At 39.5% G+C, this 22,600-nt stretch overlaps 1 long non-coding RNA gene across 1 annotated transcript in view; it reads right to left on the bottom strand.

The window, feature by feature from the left end:
• Positions 1-22,600, bottom strand: part of LOC129032174 (uncharacterized) — a 52,433-nt gene that overhangs the window by 20,578 nt on the left and 9,255 nt on the right. Inside the window, exons 2-5 of the long non-coding RNA XR_008501210.1 lie at positions 15,369-15,433; positions 10,915-10,997; positions 9,971-10,144; positions 8,176-9,824 (exon numbers count right to left, since the gene is read on the bottom strand). This is a non-coding gene — a long non-coding RNA (uncharacterized LOC129032174). The remainder of the gene's footprint in view (positions 1-8,175; positions 9,825-9,970; positions 10,145-10,914; positions 10,998-15,368; positions 15,434-22,600) is intronic.

Genomic DNA, 22,600 nt, shown 5'->3' with positions numbered 1-22,600 from the left:
AGTAAGGCCGTAGTCACCAAAATGGTATTGGTATAAAAATAGGCATATAGGCCGGGCGGGGTGGCTCATGCCTGTAATCCCAGCACTTTGGGAGGCCAAGGCCAGAAGATCACTAGGTCAGGAGTTCAAGACCAGCATGACCAACATGGTGAAATCCTGTCTCTAATAAAAATACAAAAATTAGCCAGGCATGGTGGCACACACCTATAATCCCAGTTACTCGGGAGCCTGAGGCAGGAGAATCACTTGAACCCGGGAGGCAGAGGTTGCAGTGAGCAGAAATCGTGCCACTGCACTCCAGCCTGGGTGACAGGGTGAGACTCCATCTCAAAAACAAACAAACAAACAAACAAACAAACAAATGGCACATAGATCAGTGGAGCAGAATAGAGAACCCAGAAATAAACCCAAATACTTACAGCTAACCGATCTTCAAAGCAAACAAAAACATAAAGTGGGGAAAGGACACCCTTCTCAACAAATGTTGCTGGGATAATTGGCTAGTCATATGTAGGAGAATGAAACTGGATCCTCATCTCTCACCTTATACCAAAATCAATTCAAGGTTGATTAAGGACTTAAATCTAAGACCTGAAGCTATAAAAATTCTAGAAGATAACATTGGAAAAACCCTTCTAGACATTGGCTTAGGCAAGGATTTCATGACCAATAACCCAAAAGCAAATGCAATAAAAACAAAGATAAATTGCTAAGAGTTAATTAAACTGAAGAGCTTTTGCATGGCAATAGGAACAGTCAGCAGAGTAAACAGACAACCCACAGAGCAGGAAAAAATCTTCACAATCTAAATATCTGACAAAGGACTAATATCCAGAATCTACAATGAGCTCAAGCAAATCAACAAGAAAAAAAAACCAACAATCCCATCAAAAAGTGGGCTAAGGACGTGAATAGACAATTCCCGAAAGAAGATATACGAATGGCCAACAAACATGAAAAAATGCTCAGCATCACTAACAATCAAGGAAATGCAAATCAAAACCACAATGCGATACCACCTTACTCCTGCAAGAATGACCATAATCAAAAAATCAAAAAATAGTAGATGTTGGCTGGGATTTGGTGAACAGGGAACACTTCTACACTGCTGGTGGCAATGTAAACTAGTACAACCAGTATGGAAAACAGTGTGGAGATTTTTTAAAGAACTAAAAGTGGAACTACCATTTGATCCAGCACTCCCACTACTGGCTATCTACCCAGAGGAAAAGAAGTCATTAAACAAAAAACATACTTGCACACGCATGTTTTTAGCAGCACAACTCACAACTGCAAAAACGTGGAACCAACCCAAATGCTCATCAGTCAATGAGTGGATAAAGGAACTGTGGTGTATACATACGATGGAATACTACTCAGCCATGAAAAGGAATGAATTAATGGCCTTTGCAGCAACCTGGATGAGATTGGAGACTATTATTCTAAGTGAAGTAACTTAGGAATGGAAAACCAAACATCATATGTTCTCACTCATCAGTGGGAGCTAAGCTATGAGAATGCAAAGGCATAAGATTTACACAATGGGCTTTGGGGACTCAAAAGAAAAGGTGAGAAGGAAGTGAAGGATAAAAGACTACAAATAGGGTGCAGTGTATGCTGCTGGGGTGATGGGTGCACTAAAATCTCACAAATCACCACTAATGAACTGATTAATGTAACCAAACACCAGCTGTTCCCCAATAACCTATGGAAAATTTTAAAAATTAACAACAAAAAAGTAAAGTAACTACATTAAATGAAAAAATAAAATAAAATAAAATAAGGCTGGGCACAGTGGCTCACGTTTGTAATCCCAGCACTTTGGGAAGCTGAGGTGGGCAGATCACTTGAAGTCAGGAATTCAAAACCAGCCTGGCCAACATGGGAAATCCTGTCTCTACTAAAATACAAAAATTATCTGGGCATGGTGGGAGGTGCCTATAAACTCAGCTACTTGGGAGGCTGAGGCAGGAGAATAACTTGAACCTGGGAGGCGGAGGTTGCAATGAGCTGGGATCACTCCATTGCACTCCAGCCTGGGTGACAGAGCGAGATTCTGTCTCAAAAAAAAAAAAAAAAAAAAAGAAAGAAAGAAAGAAAGAAAAGTGAGGTGAATAAATGAATAAGCCTTCATTGACCTTTTGGATTTTATACCTCCAGATAAACCCAGTAAATGTGGTCCCCAACCAAATTGTGGGCACTTTTATAAACTGAACTACCGTTTCATTTACTACACCTCTATCCCTCAAATCCAGTCAAAGAGGCTCTATGTGCAAACCCCCAAGCAAACTTTGGGCTATTAACACCAGCAAGTTAACGCCACAACCTTACTTCTGATCTGTAACATCTTTATGACATTTCCAAGGTACAAAGACAGAACTAGGATTCCCTGCCTTGTAAAAATTTGAAAAATCTTTATCATTGAAATACGGACAGATTTTATGACTAAATCATCCCTCCCATTTTCTTAAAAAAATTGGAGTACTAGTTTCTGTTTCTTTCTTTGGTATCGCTTTGCCAAAACTTAAAATCCTAACATTCAGAAAGTTATTTTTATGTATTTTTACCTAATACTTTTTTTCTGCAGTTAAAATCCATTTCTACTTATTATGGCCTTTGGACACGTGGAAAATTTGACCTGTACATAAGTACTTTGTGTGTTTGAAATCTTACTGTATTAGAACAATCTGAAATTTTATTTGGCTAAAATAAATAATCCTTACTAAAATCCGTTTTTCTTTTCTTCCCTTTTCCTTGTTGGCAATTCTATCAAGATAATGAATAAGGGGGAAATCTGTACCTCTAGAGATAATTGAACAGGGAACAATAAGCCGCCTGGGGTTTATAACTAAGCAGGGTATGTGTTAGGCCGTCCTATCAAGTGTTGCTGGGAAAACATTATCTGGGAAGACTTTATGGGAAGAAGATGACTTCCAAATAAGGCTCAAGTTCATAATGGAAAAGTTAAATCTGATCTTTTTAATAGTTGGCAGAGTACCCCAACACAATACATTACTATTTCAGACTTCTTATGAGTTATGTCCTGCTACAAAGATAATGGAAGAGATGCGTACTTACAGCTTTATTAACAACCTCATGATTTGTGTCTATTGTGCCAAAGACTTACCACAACTTAATCTCTCAGGGAACCATAATGCCATAGGGACAGAGTCTAATGTTGGCTCCTATCTTCAGACAGAGCTACAACTAAACCATCCTTCCCAATTTTTTTTCCCTAAAAATTGGAGGACTATTTTCTGTACCTTCCTTGGGTATTCCATTACCAATGTTAAAAACCCTAAAATTCAGAAATTTTTTAAAAAAATTTTCACCTGAAGCTCTTTTTTCTGCTGTTAAGTTCAGCTGCTACTTATTTTGGCCTTAATAGAGATACAGAAAATTTGATCTGCACATGAGCACTTTATGCATATGAAACCTTACTATATTAGGACAATCTGAAATTTTATTTGGCTAAGATAAATAGTCCTAATTCTGTTTACTTCTCCTCAAATACCCTATTACTTAAGCCTCAAATCATCTTTATTATATCCTTTTAGGCCTCTCTAACATTTCCATGTCCTTCTAAGTTGTGCTTCTAAAACTTAAGTACAATTGTTTATTAAGGGCTCATGCAATGCCCAGGAGAAGGAGATGGTTTGTATTCTTAAGATTCTTATATGTTTCCCTTTTACTTAGATAACTCAGAAGCAACCTGATTTTTGTCTTCCCATTAGGAACTCTTGCTTAAAATAACCCTTGTTTAAAATTGGGCATTAACTTCCAGTTAAAAATGTCAGACCGAGCACAGACATCTACCTCCTTTTCCTTAAAAGATGCCTTTGAAATGACAGCAAATATTTTCTTTTAATGAAAGCAGAACAATGCTGAAAAACATGTGTTTGTCAAAAATGTGAAAGAATTCCTAGAATACTGAAAACATATGTGACCCAATAGACGGAGACAGAGCAGAGGAAACCATAGCCCAAGATAACAAGAATACATATGGGATGTTCTCAGGAGTCCCAGGAAAGCTCCAAGTTCAAAATCACTAAAGGCAAAGGGTAAGGGTGGCTAGTTCCAGGTTATTCCTTTAAAAGAGCATCCCTACCCACTCCCACCATAAGTGGCCAGCAGTGGGAATTTTTGTCCTTGGGCAAAAGCCCGAAAATTACACTTTAAAGGAAATGAGTGATTTTTGCCCAAAGCTTTGTAGGTAGGGTTTTGGGAGCTAAGAAGGAATCAGAACCGAGGCTGAGTATTTCCAGAATATACAACGGATATGGAGAGGCTCTGCTTCTACGTCATCAGCATCCCCACTCTGGCTGATGGAGGAACTACCACATGGAACGTTGTCATTTGATGTCGCAGATGTAAAAGGAGAGTTCTGGAGGCCTTGGAATAAAAATTTTACATGTGGAAACTTAAAAAGTTGATCTCAGGCCGGGCGCGGTGGCTCACGCCTGTAATCCCAGCACTTCGGGAGGCTGATGTGGGCGGATCACCTGAGGTTGGGAGTTTGAGACCAGCCTGACCAACATGGAGAAACTCTGTCTCTACTAAAAATACAAAATTAGACGGGTGTGTTTGGTCCATGCGTGTAATCCCAGCCACTCGGGAGGCTGAGGCAGGAGAATCGCTTGAACCCAGGAGGCGGAGGTTGCCGTGAGCCGAGATCGCGCCATTGCACTCCAGCTTGGGCAACAAGAGCAAAACTCTGTGTCAAAAAAAAAAAAAAAAAGGAAAAAGAAAAAAAAGTTGACCTCAAAAAAAAAAAAAGAAAAAAAAAGTTGATCTCATAGAAGTAGAGAGTAGAATAGTTACTACTAGAGACTACAAGGTTTGGGGGGAGACAGTCGGAGATTGGTTAACAGATACAAAAGTATAGCTAGATGGGAGAATAAGTTCTAGTGTCCTATAGCACTATAGAGTAACTATAATCAACAATTTAGTGTATATTTTCAAATAGCTGGAGGAGTGGATTTTGAATGTTCCCAACACAAAGACATGATAAATGTCTGAGGTGATGGAAATGCTGATTAACCTGATTTCAGCATTACACATTGTATGTATATATCAAAATGTCACACTATCTCATAAAGGTACAATTATTATGTGTCAATTAAAAATAATTTTAAAAATCTGAGTTATGGATACTTTCTTAAAAAAATAAAACAGAAAAAAAGCAACATACATGTACACGCAATTTTGCAAACCACTTCAAGAGATTTGCCTCTAAAACTTATCCACAGAGCTCTGGCAGCACAAGCCCAGGTTAGGAACCTTAGAATGGTCTTACTTGGAATCTGTTTGGACCTCATGATGCTGACACCTGCAGCCTAAGAGCCGGAGTGGGCACATGGATGGGGCAAGACAGTCCGTGTTTTCGCTTTTGGGAGCATGAGTGTAGTCTCTAATTCTGCCTCTAACATTATAGTGGTTCTCTAGGACCTCCTCATGTGAGTGAGGAAATGCAAAGAACCAAAGGCAGCCTGATAGTTGTGTGTGGTAGGGTGTGGTTCCACAAGAAACAAGTATCCTCTGATCCAGTGGCCACTGTGCTATGAATTCTTGACTTTTGTATAGCACGCAGCGATTCACAGAGCACTTTTATAAACGCTGTCTCATTGGACTCACGAATATCTCTGGAATCATGAGGTCAGGAGCAGCAGTCTCATTTTATGAAGTAAAGCAGTGAAGCTTCAGAAGGGTTAAATGAATTGTTGAGGTCGTCCAACCAGTTAGTGACAGGGTTGAGACTAGGTTTTCTGACCATAATCAAACAATTTTTCCATTTTACCCGCCCCCGCCAACCCCTGGCCCAGGCTAAACTTCTGTGTGAGTAAAATGTGGAATATGATTTTGGACTCTTGAAAAAGCCTCCTTTCTCTAATAGCACACAAAGACTTTCTATTCACAAGCAGAGGGAAGGCTCAAAATGCAAAGTAAATTTATTATCACCAGGAATACTTGCTATAGCTATTCGAGAACAGGGGCTGGAGGCAATGGGGACTATCCTGTGTGGTGGTCTATAGGGAGCCTGTGTGAGGCACTGGATGCCCGAGAAAAAATATAGAGATTAAGCAGATTCCCCAACACAGCTGTTGGGCCCCTACTTCCCAACATGGCCTAGAGCTGGCCCTAAGAACATTAAAGAACAGCAGGAGGTTTGCGAGAGAAGAAAAAGTACAAATAACTTGTTTTGTAGAGGCCTAGCCATTTAGGAACTGGATCTACCTTAGCTGTGTATGTCCTAGCCCAGCCCCAGGGCTGGCAGAGAGTAGGTGCCCAGGAGCTGTGTGTGCTAAGTGGAGGAAATGCAAATGGTAAACCGGCCCATGGAGGATCAAGATGAGTAACTATCTATGAGACACTCTGAGACTGTCAAAAATGACTTTTCTACCAGTCACATTGTCAACTGGCATACCATTGGTTAGAAGGCAGTATTGGAACTCAGAAAACTGGGGTGGACAAAGAACTGAATATAATTTTTTGGTTATTTGGGAGTGGGAGGGTCACATACTGGCAGGTGGTGAACCCAGTGACCCAAGAGACCTCTGTTATTTGTGATTCCCCTATGGTTAAATAACAAACTGCTTTTCACAGTTTGGTAATTCAGTGGTTCCCTTCCATAACAGGAAAAAAAAATGAAAGTAACTAACCATCAACTAAGACCTTGAATTCCCTCAGCTGAGAGAAGAGACTAATGCATATAGGTCATAAAAACATTAAAGTTCTCCTGCTGCAGCAAAGAGGGAGAGACAAGGCTGTGCTAACGATCTATCTCATGCTTTCTTGTTGTATGAAGAAGGCCATGATGACAGCTAACTTTCAAGACATCCCGTATGAATCAGTGGCATGACCACTGTGCTTCCCTAGGTAGACCCTGAAAGAAGCACAGAGAAGAGAGTCTGGTGGGGAAATCCTACCTCCAGGATTTAACCCTCCTCCATTTCTCATAGTGTAGTTGAATAACCCCAGCAACATCCTCTAGCCCAGGGTTTCCTAAACCAAAGTTATTTCTTTATAATGGTCACAATTTTTGTCTTATCCAAGTACCAGCTGTATTTGTATTTCTTTGATATTTTCCTGTAAATTCATCTACATTTTTAAACCTAATGCTAGAGCTTAACACCAATTGCTTGTTCAGTATACAAGCAATTATTTTTCTAGAAACAACAAAATAGCTTCAGTGTTTTGTGTGTTTTGTGGCCTAAAAGTACATTTTTTTATTATGATTTTTCTTTGAATATTAGGTTCTTGGGGAATGACATCACTTAAAACAGAAACTGGGGAAATACTTTGTACAAGCTTTTAAAATGTGGTTAAAAGTTGGGAAAAAACAGATTCTTCCAATCAATGATAGTTTTGGAAGAAAGTGGTGTACCCAGAAAACTTCTCTCTCTCAGTCCTTGTTGTGCAAGTAGGGAAGGAGGTGACTTTCATTCAGAAAGTGAAATATAATAAGAATGATGTAAATTTGGTCAAAATAATGACAAGGAAAAGAAAATATTTCTTAAAGGCAAAATCACACTGCAAGGCAATTTGTATTCACTACAGAAAGCTTGCCCAAAGTGAAACTTAAGCTATTTCAGAATTCTTAGTGAGGATTAAATCTCTCTAATTTGTTCCTACTCAGGGGAATCACAAGATGTGGAATTTACAGGTTTCTAACCTAAATGGTCTTTTGCAACTGGAAGGACATCCCTAAAGAATGAGGAAAAGATTGGCCTCACTGGCCTCTCAGGGAATGGCATGGTTTTGGACTATTTAAATCAGCAAATGTATTGCTTTCTTACCAAGTTCAGAGTCTGCATTTTGTAAACCCAGGAGCACAAAGGTAAAAGATAGAAGTCCTACTCTGTATGAGTTGTAATTGAGTGAAAGGAAAACAAGCAAACAAAAAATTGCAGTACATTGCAAGTACTCAAGGCAGTAAGAACTGACATTTATTTAGTGATCATCATATGATACACATTAACCTACCAAATCCTCACAAAGATACACTTCACATATGGAGAAACTGAGACACAAAACAATCAAGCCATTCATCAAGGTGGCAAAGTTTATAAGTGGCAGAACCAGAAATCAAATTGAGACTGTTTGGTTCCAGGGCCTTAGGCATCACAAGTTGGGGAATCTTCAAAGAAAGTGATCTGAAGATGAAGAAGAGCTTACCAGGCATATGGAGATTAAGGGGTGAGAAGCTGAGATATGACACTCCAGTCCTAGAAAACAGAGTGTATGAAACATCTCTGAAATGACTATTTAAATATGATGAGTTGCTAGATGTGCTTCAAAGTGAATTATGAGGCACAGTTCCCACCTTCATTACACATTTATTAAGCATCTGTTATGTGCCAGGAATTATATTCCACAGTAGGAATATGGCCATCAAGAGGACACCATCCCTCTCCTAGGCCAGAAGGGTCATTATATGTGATTTGAAAACCCATTGAGTTTGGATAAATTGTTTGAGAAGGGTAGCATAAACTCTTAACTTCATAAAACTTAATTAGAACTGGGAAATCTGTTAAATTTGGGGGTTTTGTTTTACACCTCGATAAAAACAAACAAGCAACAACAACCAAGATTCCTCATCCTTTCCCCACTGGCAAAACACTTTTATTTTCCATAAATGCTTTAATCAGTTTGGAGTGTTGGTTTAAACGTTTAGAGTGTATTTGAGAGCTTTAAGTATCAAACAGAGTTTTAAAGTGGCTTTTCCTGTTAACACAATGTTTCTTGTAACCAGTGAGTTGTGCCAAAACTCACTGTAAAGTAATACTGTCAGGTGGGGTTGTATTTTGGCAGTAATGCATCAACCTTTTGAATGGCACTACATTTTTTCTAAGTGTTCAGTTCACATTTTGTCTTTGCGCACAACTTCCAGAACATCACTTTGCCATCTTGTAAATCGGTTTGCATTATTTGTGATAATACTTACCCTTTATTGTAATTACCACAAGTCATGGGAAGCTTCAACTGTTTCATTAGTTAACTGAGAACAACAAAGTCTAAAGTTTCATTGAAATCAGATGTAATGCTTGTGTTCCAAGGTCAGCTGGAAACTAATAGGAATAATTTAAGCCATGATAACCCAACTGAGGCTGAGCCACGCTAATCATTCTGCAGATCATACTAGAGTGATTCTGAAGGGAAAAAAAGACATCCCATTTCTCCCTCATTAAGTATACTGAAGACCAACTTTGTAGGAGGAAAGGATTAATCTATAGCAGGGTGGTCACAGTTCATGCCTGGAGAACCACTCACAGGCAACCCTTGGCAGCCAGGAGCCACAACCAAGTAGGTCTTAGGGGACTAAAGAGCTGATTCCCCTTTCTCCTTTCTTTTTTTTTTTTTTCTTTTAGGTGTCTCTTCTCTCTTCCATAACCTAGCAAGTGTGGAACTAGGGGATTCTGAGAATGTCTAGAGTCCCTTGGAAAATTTTCTCGCCCACCACCTTCCAAAGCTGTAAATGTCAGAAAGCTTTGAGAATGAGGAAGGAAAGTCTTGCCATTCTGGCAAAACAGCCAACTGGAAAGCTTCCTGTGATACCCACTGGCCTTTTGTCTAAAAATTTCTAGCCCTTTACCTGTAGTCATTATTTTTATATGATAAAGTCATAAGGGACTTACCTTCTTCACCATGAGTAAAGGAGCCTGTCTCAGTCTGCTTTGTGCAGCTATAACAGAATGCAACAAACTGGGAACTTTATTAAAAACAGAAATTTATTTCTCACAATTCTGGAGGCTGGGAAGTCCAAGATCAAGGGGCCATATCTGGTGAGGGTCTTCCTGCAGGATCATAACATGGCAAAAGGCATCCTATGGGTGAGAGATAAAAGGGGGCTGAACTTTTCTTTTTATAACAAATCCATTCCTGAGATAACAAACCCACTCCTGCAATAATAGCATTAATCCATTCATGAGGACAGGGTCCTCATGACTTAAACACCTCTCAAAGGTCCCACCTCCCAATACTGCTGCATTGGGGATCAAGTTTCCAACACATGAACTTTGGGGGATGCATTCAAACCACAGCAGAGCTTCTTCTCTCTTCAAGGTTTTGTCAGGCACTTCCCAGGGGTGCCTTTTTCTTCTGTGAATAAAATCAAGCTGGGAAGACTGCTTCTATGAACTGCAAACTTAAGAAGAAAAAGAAAGTATGTCTAGGCAAAATAAATATAGAATACATATAGTCATCATCTGCCCAATTGTGGCATTTTAAACAAAGATGGAAGAGAAAATAATTTTATAGGCTATTGGAAATCCTGAATCTGTTAGTCCACAAAGTAAACGCAAGCTTATAAAACTGGAAATTCCCCGGAGACCACGTTACTACTCCCACCAAACGAACCCCATTTTCTCCATTTGCTTTGAAGGAAGGAGGATGGGAGTGGGGGAAACAAGAGTTCTAAGTAATATATTTTTCTGCTTTTGGAATACATAAAGGTTCTACACAGACCTCTAAGTAACAACAGTTTCGGGAATGTTGAAGGGGGACATAATTGTTGACACAGAGGATGCCAGACCAGGGATCAAAGAGTTGCCTCTGGCTATAAGAAACTTAGAAGCTGCTGGGCTGTGCCTCCTTAACCCTCACACTGCTATTCACACCAAACTTGGGCACTTACCAGAATCTCCTCTCTCCATCCCTTTTCTTTGCTTTCTAATTCCCTTTGAATCTTAATCCCTATAGTTATTTATGCTTTGCAAAATGCATTCATAAATCATGATGAAAATGAAATTTCATCTGAAATTGCTGATAGTAGCCTGTTTTGCCCTACAAATGGGTATTTAGTACAATTTAATATACCGCCTCATTTTATCACCTTGATACCCTTTTTGCAGACAGAGCCTGTTAACTGTGGTGAGACTCAGCCCCAGAGGTCATATAACAAAAGAAGTGGCTGACCTAGAACTTGAACCTGGGTGTCTGACTCTAAATCCAGTACTCTTTACTCCCTGCACTGCTGCTTCCTGCTCCTTAGGCTGACCCTGCAAGAGAAGAACAAGAAGAAAGGAAGATGTGTCTAGGTTCTGAGTTCTTCACTGTGGATTTGAACCACCTTTGCAGGTCCCAGGCAATCTTCTCCAGGCAATCTCTCCTCCAGTGCTTAAGATATCAAATATATAAAAATGCACCCACATCTCGTATTATGTATAATTTTTATAAATTTTAAAAATTGATGCTTATAATTGTGTATTTGAAACTATTTGGCTATGAATAACACATAACTTATAACTGACTATGATTTCTTGATCACTTACAAAATGATGAAATCTAGCCTACAAATTGCTTTCAAATATAATGAAAATTTCATGAATTCTAAATTTAACACTCAATGAATTTGGCATGGAATTACATTTTGGAGATATTTAATTAAACATTTATTAATTTTAGTTTTGCCCTTTTTGCATTCAGAATAAATGTTCTTTTTTTTTTTTTTTGTAATTTCGGCTTTTAAACTGTTTTTTAGGTCCTCAGAAATCTCATAGGCCCCAGATGTTAAGCATTTTATGCCCAATGTGTAAAACAGCTTGGCAAAGTCCACTGGCTCCAGTGAGCATGGCCATTCATTCATTGCCCATTTTGTGTGCATTATATATGGAAGAAGACATGGTCATTCCCGTCAGACCTAAGGCAAATACTTTGAAAATTTATTGTCACTAAGAAGCCTCCCTGACACTACTAATAAATATACTATTAGAGAGTCTGCTGATCCTGCACCAATGTAAGCCAGCAAAACCTTGAGAAATTGGAATTTTTGGGTCTTCTAGAAAGGAATTTGGGGCATTTCATAGTTAACCAGAAAGCATGTTTCCTTTAGTCCTTCTTGTTTTAGCTTACTCTCTAGCCCTAGTGAATAGCATATGTGGAACAAAATGAGACCTTTCATGATGATGATTATCACGAATGGGCTCTGAAGGTGCATCCATTTGGAATGATCCAGAAATAGTTTCTGGACATTGATCTTCTTTAAAACAAAATTTCTGCTTAAGACTATTTCTATGGCCTTGAATTTTTTGTGGCAAAAGTGGAGTGCAGCAAAAATTCTGAGTTACCTTTGCTAGTCAGTGTTTTTGCGATGTCACAACACAAAAAGCCAAATGAAACATTTAATCAATGTAATAGATTATTAGCTGTCTGCTCTGAAACATTATCTTACTCAAAAAATTTGAGAAAAAAATCCTTTAACTTCATGTGCAATAATTTATTCTGCACCTAATATTATAGGTCGTTATCCTTCCCTATATCACTACTTCTAACATCTTCAATAGGAGAGATATTTTTCTTTTATATTAGGGAAAAAGATGTTTCCTCAAACATTTATCATGATGCTGATAGACTTAGCAACTACTCTAAGCTCCACACTACATTAAAAAAAGAAGTCTCAGTATTTCTGGTCTATAAAGAAGAATGATGATGACACTCTCCTTGCTCTGATTCACTCGTTGACTCATTCTGTACACACATTTATTCATTTAGCAAATGTTTATTGAACATCTACTCTGTTAGGTACTAGCAAGACACAGTATTAAAAACTGGAAATGTCTTCACTTCGAATTTAGTATTTTATCACTAATATCTCAACACACACACACACACACACACACACACACACACCCCAACAATATCCAATGGGATGGTGTAAATAAATAGTGGTCCCAGTACCACTATTTTTTGTTTCTGGGAGTTTAGTTCAATAAATTCTATTTATGTGCAAGGCCCTACATTGGGTGCTGTTTATGAACATTTCTTGATTCATTTCTTCAACAATAATTCACAGAATGTCAACAATTTGCCAACACTTTGCTAGTCGCTGGAGCTACAGAAGTTAACAAGAAGCAGTCCCTCCTCTCAAAGTGTCTCCCCTTTCTTATGGGGTCAGCAGACATGTACATGAACATATACAAACCATATAATAGGTGTTACAATGGAACCGGCATTCCAGACAGAGTGGGAACACACCCAGGAAAGGCTTCTCAGATGAGCTTTGTAAGCCATTTTGTTATCCAGACCCTACAAGGATGCATGTGCAGCATCCCTAAAGGGAATTGTTTATATTGTAGACATCATTAATCAGTATATTTTAAACAAGAGTTAAAGTTAACAAAATTAGTATAGTTCAACATTTCTCCAACAGAGGAAAATGAAGGGTCTTGAGTAAGGCGTGTGTTTTTCTAGTGTGTACGGAGATGCCACATAAACTAGAAGGCTGTGGCAGAAGGGCATTCCAGTTATGGAAAATGTGCACAGCATAGATCAGCATGGTGCATTGGAGGAATTTTAACTATTATATAGTTTTATATGATTGAATTATAGGGTGCCAAGCTCAGGTGTAGTGAGAGAGGCTGAAGACGTAAGCACAGGCTCAATCACATTTTTTTTCCTTCCTTCCTTCCTTCCTTCCTCCCTTCCTCCTCCCTCTCTCTTTCCCTCCCTCTTCTCTCCTCTCCTCTCCTTTTCTTTCTTTCTTTCTTTCTTTCTTTCTTTCATTTCTCTCTCTCTCTCTCTCCTTCCTTCCTTCCTTCTTCACAGAGTCTTGCTGTATTGCCCAGGCTGGAGTGCAGTGGTGTGATCTCAGCTCACTGCAACCTCTGCCACCTCCTGGGTTCAAGCGATTCTCCTTGCCTCAGCCTCCTGAGTAGCTGGGACTATAGGCGCATGCCACCATGCCTGGATAATTTTTGTATTTTTAGTAGAGACGAGATTTCGCCATGTTGGCCAGGCTGGTCTTGAACTCTTGGCCTCAAGCAATCCAACCATCTCGGCCTCCCAAAATGCTGGGATTACAGGCATAGGCCACCACACTGGGCCTCGATCACATTCTTTTAATATCTACACTTCTACCCAGGCCTGTTGTTAGCTTTCAGCGTCATAACTTAATGTGATATAGTTTTCCCTTCTTCTATAGTAAACAAGATGTTGATACTTCACAGGATCCCATTACTTAAGTGGGGATGCTGTGACTTCATTCTAATTTCTTGGGGCATGTGTAAAAGTCAATGAGGGATTTATCAATACTATTGAACTCCATAGAGGAAACCTTCCTCCAATCCTGTATTCTTAGTGCTTTTTTTCATCGTAGGACAATCTTTCTCAAGTCATGGATCTTGTGTTTTTTGGCATTACAAAAAAATCTGTAGGATTTTATGGATCTGAGAACTATTTTTAATGCAAACCTCCTCATTATGCAGCTTTTTCACTCATGTTATTCAATATTATTTTCTTTATCTTACTAGTCCTTTTACCCTAACTTGGTTGGATAGAAATCTCTTTCACTGTCTTTCATTAACATCATCATTTTTTATTTGTAGCATATGGTTATAGATACAGCTTAGTGTAGATGAAAATATCATTATTCTTAAAATGAGCAGAACAGTGGGATCTAATATCTTCAGTGAAAGCTCTTTGTTTGCAAATAGCCCACTGGCAAGCACCCTGGCCAGCATCCATTCTCCTGGGAGAGGGGCATGTTCCAACTGGTGAAGGCCTTCTCCCACAGGTGAGCCAATTGGTAAAGATTTGGTTGACACCTCTGATTGTAAACAATAGTGAAGAACTTTGGCTAGGTTAAGAAAAGAGAAATTAATGGGAAAGACATGGAAGAGATAAATAAACAAAAGTAAGACCAAATAATCATATTGGGAAAAGTTCAGGACTCAGGGCAGTCAGATTCTGAGTAGTAGGAACTAATAGTATTGGCAAGTCACTGCCCCTAGACAGAGTAAGCACCCACCTGTCCTTGCTATGTTGTGCTCAAGACTCAGTCTCAGGAATGCAGTCTGTCTGGTCTACCTTGGCTCAGGCACTCATTCACTGGCTGGGGGAACAGGGACATCTTAATTGGCAGACCTCTCAAGACTATTCTTTATGGTGTCAGGTGATTTCCTAAAAAGGAAACTGGAGTCTTGTTACCAAAGAAGTAAATATATAAACGTATGTGTGTGTGCTCATGGTAAAAAAAAAAACTCACAATTTGGCTGGGTACAGTGGCTCACACCTATAATCCCAGCATTTTGGGAGGCCAAGTGGGAGGATTGTTTGAGGCCAGGAGTTTGAGGCCAGCTTGGGCAACATTGAGAGACCTGTCTCTACAAAAATTAAAATATTAGTCAAGCGTGGTGGCACACACCTGTAGTTCCAGCTACTCAGGAGGTTGAGGTGGGAGGATTGCCTAAGCCCGGAGGTCAAGGCTGCAATGAGTTATAATCTGGCTATTGCACTCTAGTCTGGTTGACAGAGTGAGACCTTGTCTCAAAAAAATAAACAAAACAAAAACCCAAACCCACAATTGTCCATTAGGGTGTAGTATGGTATACTATACAGTATTTTTTCTCTTTTTCAAACTATGAAAATCTTACCTTCCTTTTTTCATGGAGGGGAGATGTTGGTAGAGGAGTTTTAAGAGCCTCCTGGGTTTTAGGAGCTAGGAAATGGTAAGAAACACAGAGAGACAAGACTCAGGAGTTTATTTCACCATTTCGGATTTCCTCAGTCAGATTTTTTTTGTTCCATTTTATAATTATCAATCACATGAACTTGAAAATGTGAAAATAGAGGAAAGAAAATCATTGGGGAGAGGAGGATTTTTTAAAGGAAATTTTTTTTGAAACTTGACTTAGAATAATGGGATTTCTTCAATTTGCTGTATGCAAAGTAACAGAGAGCTTAGTGTATCCCAGAGATGGATTAGACAGATGTAGCACTTAACTATTAACATTTGTGAGGTTCATTCCCACCAGTGAGATTTGTGACCAACTTCCATGAGATGCTATGCAAAATCAGCTTAGTACTCTCCTCATTTGTCGCTGTGCCGTGAAACTGGTAAAATATAGAGGAAACAGAAAATTGGGCACATCTGTGAATTTGGTTGTGCCCTGATTATAGCAATGCAATTCCACAGATGTGCATGTTTTCACAGGAGAACAGGTTTCTATTTGACTCCAAGCTCCATTAATGTTCAGCTGATGTTTTATAGCCCCCTGTGGGTTTAGCATGCCCTCCCTTTATAGAGCCAAAACAGTAGCTTAGCTATAAGATTCACTGGCACCACTTTGGTACCTATTTTCTTAAATTATGGCAAATAGGGATTTGTGGCATACCTATGTCAACTCCACCTACATATTTTCCCATGATAGTGCTTGGCACATTCATGCTACCTCTTAGCAGAGAGCCCCAAACATTTAGTAAACATTTATTCTTTCTTCCATCAAAAAGAGTTTGGTAACTTTCATAACTCCCATTTTATAGAAGCATAATAATGAAAGGCCCTTAGCTCATTAAGGAAGGAATACAGAAGTATAAGTATTAATAATCTGTTTCCTTCTCAAAACAAAGTCAGAAGTGCTTGAAATTGAAATAACATCAGAGATGATGTTGATATATTCAACTGTATTCTGTGTCAGAGGTTCTCACAGTTGGATGTGCATGAGGATCATCTAGAAATCTGGTTAGGACAGAGACTGCCCATCGCCATCCCCAGAGATTCTGATCCTGGAAGTCTGGGGTGGGGTTCTGGCATCTGCATTTGTAACAAACACTTTTTCTCTAAGTGATTCAGAAAACCACACATTGAGAAACAAATTTTAAGACCATAAATAGAGAAACAAAAGCATAGCTCTCAAGAGACTACAAATCCTCTCCTTCTCCAACCACACCCTGCCTCTCAAAATTATTCCGTTTTTGAAAAATATTTCTTGAAAGCAGCTGTCATTGTCACCATAGTTGAGGAGTCCTCAGAAGGACAACTAATTGCAAAAGAAAGGTAATGAAGTAAAAATTATAGCTTGAGTCTAGTTTTGGATTCATTTATGTAGCTAATCAAGGGAACATGGCCATCTATGGCTAAGGATCTCTATTTGTCCCACCAGGGCTTGTAGTCTAGAACCACATGGGTTATTCAGAAGAAGTAGAAGCTGTTTCCAGGGGCAGCCCCCATCTCTAGGAATTTTTCTAACATTCATCAAATGGCTTATCTTGTGGCAAGTGAGCCTCCTAAAACACATTTGGCCTGTTACCATGATTCCACTAAAGACTTTTATGACCATGGTAATAATGACAACTAACATTTATTATTTACTATATGCCAATCAACTGGTATTCAGTTTTGCATTTGATCCTCCTGACAATCTTATGAAGCAGATAATGCGTATAATGATTTTACGGATGAGGAAACTGAGATAGATTAAATACCGAGCCACAGAGACTAGTAAGGGTGTGAAGTGAGTAAGCCTTGATTTGAAACATATTTTATATATCATTGAGTCCCTGCACATAAACGCTATCATCACATTGTCTCTCTTGGTAGAAGGACAGTGAGTTGGCTGGGCGCGGTGGCTCATGCCTGTAATCCTAGCACTTTGGGAGGCTGGGGTGGGCAGATCACGAGGTCAAGAGTTCGAGACCGGCCTGGCCAATATGGTGAAACCCCGTCTCTACTAAAAATACAAAAAATTAGCTGGGTGTGGTGGCGCTCGCCTGTAGTCCCAGCTACTCAGGAGGCTGAGGCAGGAGAATCGCTTGAACCCGGGAGACGGAGGTTGCAGTGAGCCGAGATGGTGCCACTGCACTCCAGCCTGGGTGACAGAGTGAGACCCCATCTCAAAAAAATAAAATAAAATAAAATAAAAATAAAGATGGTGAGTTACAAGGGCAAAGTTGTTCAAATGTCTTTGGGATAGAAAAGGAGGATATGGGAGAATTAAGCTCACTGCTTATAGGCAGAGGAAAGTAGGATTCTCATTTCTCAGAAATCAGACTACAGAAGAGGGTTGCACTAACTTACATACCATGTATTATTCTCCATGTAATTATACTGAGTAAAATACCTTTAGAGTAATTGTATACATAATCAAATATTGCACGAATCTAAAAGCTTGAAAGTGCCTGCCAGCCTCCTTCCACCCTGGATCAAATGAAATCCTATGTACTAAACCATAGTTATAATTTTCCCCCTGGTTTCACTTGGATTTCCTTTAATAATGTTTGATTGTAATTAAAAATCAGTGTATATGTGGAATAGAGAAAGAAACCAAAATTACTCTCTTTTGTCTTTTAGAAAAGTGAGTTATAAAAATGCTCAATATAATCAATTCACTCCCTGCCCTCACTATTGAACTAGCTTTTTATCAACCACAAATATGCTTCTCCACATAAGACAGTAACTATGGTTCTGTGGTAAATGCAACAGGACTGAAGTCATTGCCAAAGAAGCATCAAAGCTTTCAGAGTGCTATTGATGTGCTCAGTTCATAACTCAAAGAAAGAGCAAAGAGAAGAAAGCCAATGGCAGGAATGGCTTCAGGCTATGCTTTCAAAATAGGTTTAATATAAAGGCTAAAATGGCAGTAAGATACTCATATATAAAACAGATACCTGCTGCTTAGCAAGCTGAATGGAATGAGTTTCCAGAAACTCTCAATGTTCAGGCACCACTGATCCCAGCAACAAAAGGCTTGAAAAAGATAAGAGATTCTAATAGTTTATTCTGACCTAATGTTGTCTGTGTGGGAAATCTAGAGATCTTAGCGATGAGGCATTAGGATTTATTCACTACCTTTGTCAGTCCTATTGTTATTAGGATCAGGAGCCAGAATATTCACAGGTTCTGGGATCTAATTCTACTGTTCAGGATGAAGTGACTGACCACCATTCAGAGGCATGTCCTGGACATCCAGGAGAATCCTAGTCTGTTCTTGAGTAAACCCACTTATTGGGTTAAAAGTCAGTCACAGCCCTAGGTTTTGGAGGCACTGGCAGCAGCAATATTATTTGAGAAATTCTACTCTCTGCACAGCTACTCAGAGATATCTGACTTCACTGGTTTATAACACTGTCTTCTCCCTTTCTACCTAGCTTGATGCTGCCACTATTAGGGTTCTGGAGGGACTGAGGCTGAAATCAACACTTGCCACCTAGTCACAGACTTTCATGACAGCCATGTCTTTAGTGGAGAAGAATCCCCTTTTCATTTCAAGAGACAACGTGTTATAGTGGGAAGAGGGCAGTGCTGGAGGACATACAGAATCTCGTCTAATCTGAGAGTTGTCATTTATTAGCTTTGACACATTAAGCAAGTTACTTAATCTTTCTGAGCTTCAATTTTCATCAGAAAGTTGTACTAAAACTCAACTTATAGGATCATCCTAAGAAATAGAAATATTAGAGAGAGCTAAACAAAAGGTGACTTAGTGTGGTTGTTGAGGTGATGAAAGCAAAGTAGAACAGTTAGTGATAAAAAGTCTAGCTCTCATTTTTTTTAAAGGATAGGGTTCATTTTGGCGATTTTCAAAAGAAGATGGAAGAAGGGAAACAAGGTCACCTGTTTTTCGTGGTTGAGGGAAGATACCTGGTGGTAAGCAACTAACAATTTTCTCCAAAGAGAATGAGGTGGTACTAAGTGGGGGCAGAGATTGGTGGAGTGAGATGGGGTTGTGGTCCCTTTGGGAGATGCCAAAAGAAGAACTCACCAAAGATGACCTCAACTCCTTCACAACTCTCAAAGTCCTTCTTCACTCTACTTGAAAGCGGATGCTGAGTATAGCACTGGGCAGTTAGCTGTAAATGAGAATTATGGCATCTGAACGTGAGATGATTGGGAAGTCAGTGGCAGTCTTTATGCAAAGATCTCTGAGACCCCAAATTCCTCTTGCTAGAAATAGATAGGTATTCTCCAGGAGCATCTGTGGCTTGTCATTAGAACATTCTTTTCCTGGCTGGGTGCGGTGGCTCATGCCTGTAATCCCAGCACTTTGGGAGGCTGAAGTGGGTGGATCACCTGAGGTCAGAAGTTCAAGACCAGCCTGGCCAACATGGGGAAACACCGTCTCTACTAAAAATACAAAAAATTAGCCAGGCATAGTGGTGTGCACCTGTAATCCCAGCTACTCCAGAGGCTGAGGCAGGAGAATCCCTTGAACCTGGGAGGCAGAGGTTACAGTGAGCTGAGGTTGTGCCATTGGACTCCAGCCTGGGCAACAAGAGCAAAATTCTGTCTCAAAAAAAAGAAAGAAAGAAAAAAAAAAAAAGAATACCTTTTTCTCTGAGGTCTTAGGCACCAAGGCTAGAAACTAACATAAACCTAAAAGGAGAGGCCCTATGTCCACAGGCCATCCACAATGCATCAGAGAAGATTCCTCATCCTTCCAGACAACTCTCCTGTCTGTTCACGTGAGATTCCTGTGGCAGATATATCGCTTCTGAAACAGCCCTTTTAATCTACAGAATGGTATAGACAGGTATACTGGTGTATTTTCTCAAACTTCTCCAGCAGTTAGTGTTTCAAGAACACAAGATTAATTAGAATTAATTATACATTTGAAAAACAAATCTGGCTGTTTGGCAGAAAACAAGAAGTAATAATTTTGTAGATCACATATTTTTACATTTCTCCATTTAAAAATATGGATTTTGTTTCATTTTTTATGGAAAATGTACTTTTGAGCCCAAGTGACATAACTAAAAGAACTGGTGATGATGAGTGAAACTCACATACCTATTTCCTCTCAACCTTAAAACCTTTTTCTTAATTGGCAAGAGCATTTTTTTTTTTTGAGTTGGAGTCTCGCTCTGTCACCCATGTTGGGGTGCAGTGGCATGATCTTGGCTCACTGCAACCTCCGCCTCCTGGGTTTAAGCAATTCTCCTGCCTCAGCCTCCCGAGTGGCTGGGACTACAGGTGCATGCCACCATGCCTGGGTAATTTTTTGTATTTTAGTAGAGACAGGGTTTCACCATGTTGCCCAGGCTGGTCTCGAACTCCTAAGCTCAGGCAATCCGCCCACCTCAGCCTCCCAAAGTGTTGGGATTACAGGCATGAGCCACCATGCCTGGCCGCATTTCTATTAAATGCATAAAAATTACAACTTTCTAAAAGAGGCCCAACTGTATATAGAAAATAATAAAAATCTATAAGGTGATGATTTTTATGACATCATGGCCTGTTGCTATGGAAACTATGATGAAGCAGATTGAACAATATTATGCCAATAGAAAAGGTAGGTATAACAAGGGTGAGAGTTGAGAAAGAGTGAAGTCCTATATTACTGCATAAATACCTTACATAATTAGAAAATGTAGCAGAAAAAATGTATAATATGGAAGTAAAAGTTAAATAGATTTCTGTTTGATTGGCTTGAAAATTATCCTCATCACTAAAAAAAGAATCTTCAAACTTGAAATATAAAGATGATTACTTTTTACTTTAGTGTACATTTTTATACTATGTACAGCCACTTTGAACTCCTTAGCCTTCACCATCTGTATAACTCAATTTCCGTTTTATAAAAAAAATTGCTGACATCTGTTTAAACCCTAATATCTCCACAACCATGTAGAATGTTAACTCAAGCTTGATGTCATGTTAAATCACTCGAGCCTTAAAATAATATTAAACTTATGGTTCTGTTTCAACTTTGTAATGATACTACATTTAACCCTTCAGATGTTCCAAACTGTTCACCAATGAAAATCTTGGACAAAAAAATGAAATCAATTGTGGACCCTTCATTTTCAAAATGATGCTCCATTAGGGATTGTCTAAAACCAACCCAGAATCTGGAATCTTAGAATATAATGGACAGTTAAAAAGTCGGTAACTTAGTTAACACATGGGAGAGTCTGACCTCACTAAGACATCTTCTCTTACTGACTATGGCAGCTGATTCTGTGCCTGGGCCAACCCAAGTCAAAATTGTGAGGTAATGAGAATATCTTGCAAAAAAATGCAAAAATTAGCCAGGCATGGTAGTACGCAGCTGTAGACCCAGCTACTCAGGAGGCTGAGGTGGGAGGATCACTTAAGCCCAGGCAGTTGAGGCTTCAATGAGTCATGAGTGTGCCACTGCACTCCAGCCTGGGTAACAGAGGGAGACTCTGTCTCAAAAAAACAAAACAGAAAAACCCTTGGATTTATAAAGTGTTGAAAACAAACTAAAGTCCTTCCACATTCATGTTCTGATTAAATTTTTAGAACAGCATTTGTAAATGCAGTGGTGAGGTACACCCCAGATGTCTCTCTCCACCTTCACCTTCAGGACTGAGGTTCCTATTCTCCCAGCTGCCAGGATTCTTGCCTGTTGATGGCTGACAGTGAGTTCTTCCCCAGGAATTGCCCTGAGCCTGAAACGTGCTGCCTCACACTAGTGTATGTCCCTGCCCCAAGGGCAGCCCATATCCAATGAGGTCTTGGTCAAGAAGGAGGCGACAAAGACGAGGCCCCCTCATCTCAATTCAAAACACCTGTGAAGGGCTGTCCCAGCTCCAGAGATTCCCTAAAGGATAGACTGAGGGCTCTGTTGCAGTTCAACCTTTCCCACTGCTTAATCTTGTTCCTTATACACCCTCCCCCATACATATTGTTCCTGCAAGTATCCTTAGTGAAGTCTCTAATTTTTGGAAGTAGGTCATCTGCTAGCTGTCTGGCAATGAGGTTCTCATCCTTGGTAAATAGATGGAATGTGGACAGTCTCTAGCATTTTGTAGCAGAGCAATTGTTAAAACTTTATCTGACAGAGAACTGGGATGAAGTACAAGGGAAAGGAAAGCACTGGCAGGTGCAACATCTCAGATGTTTGAGAAATTCAGAAAGGAGTAA

The sequence above is a fragment of the Pongo pygmaeus genome, chromosome 11, assembly GCF_028885625.2.
Source record: "Pongo pygmaeus isolate AG05252 chromosome 11, NHGRI_mPonPyg2-v2.0_pri, whole genome shotgun sequence".
Classification (NCBI taxonomy): Eukaryota; Metazoa; Chordata; class Mammalia; order Primates; family Hominidae; genus Pongo; species Pongo pygmaeus.
Note: the sequence above shows the minus strand (reverse complement) of the source record. Positions and strands in the feature narration are given on the sequence as shown.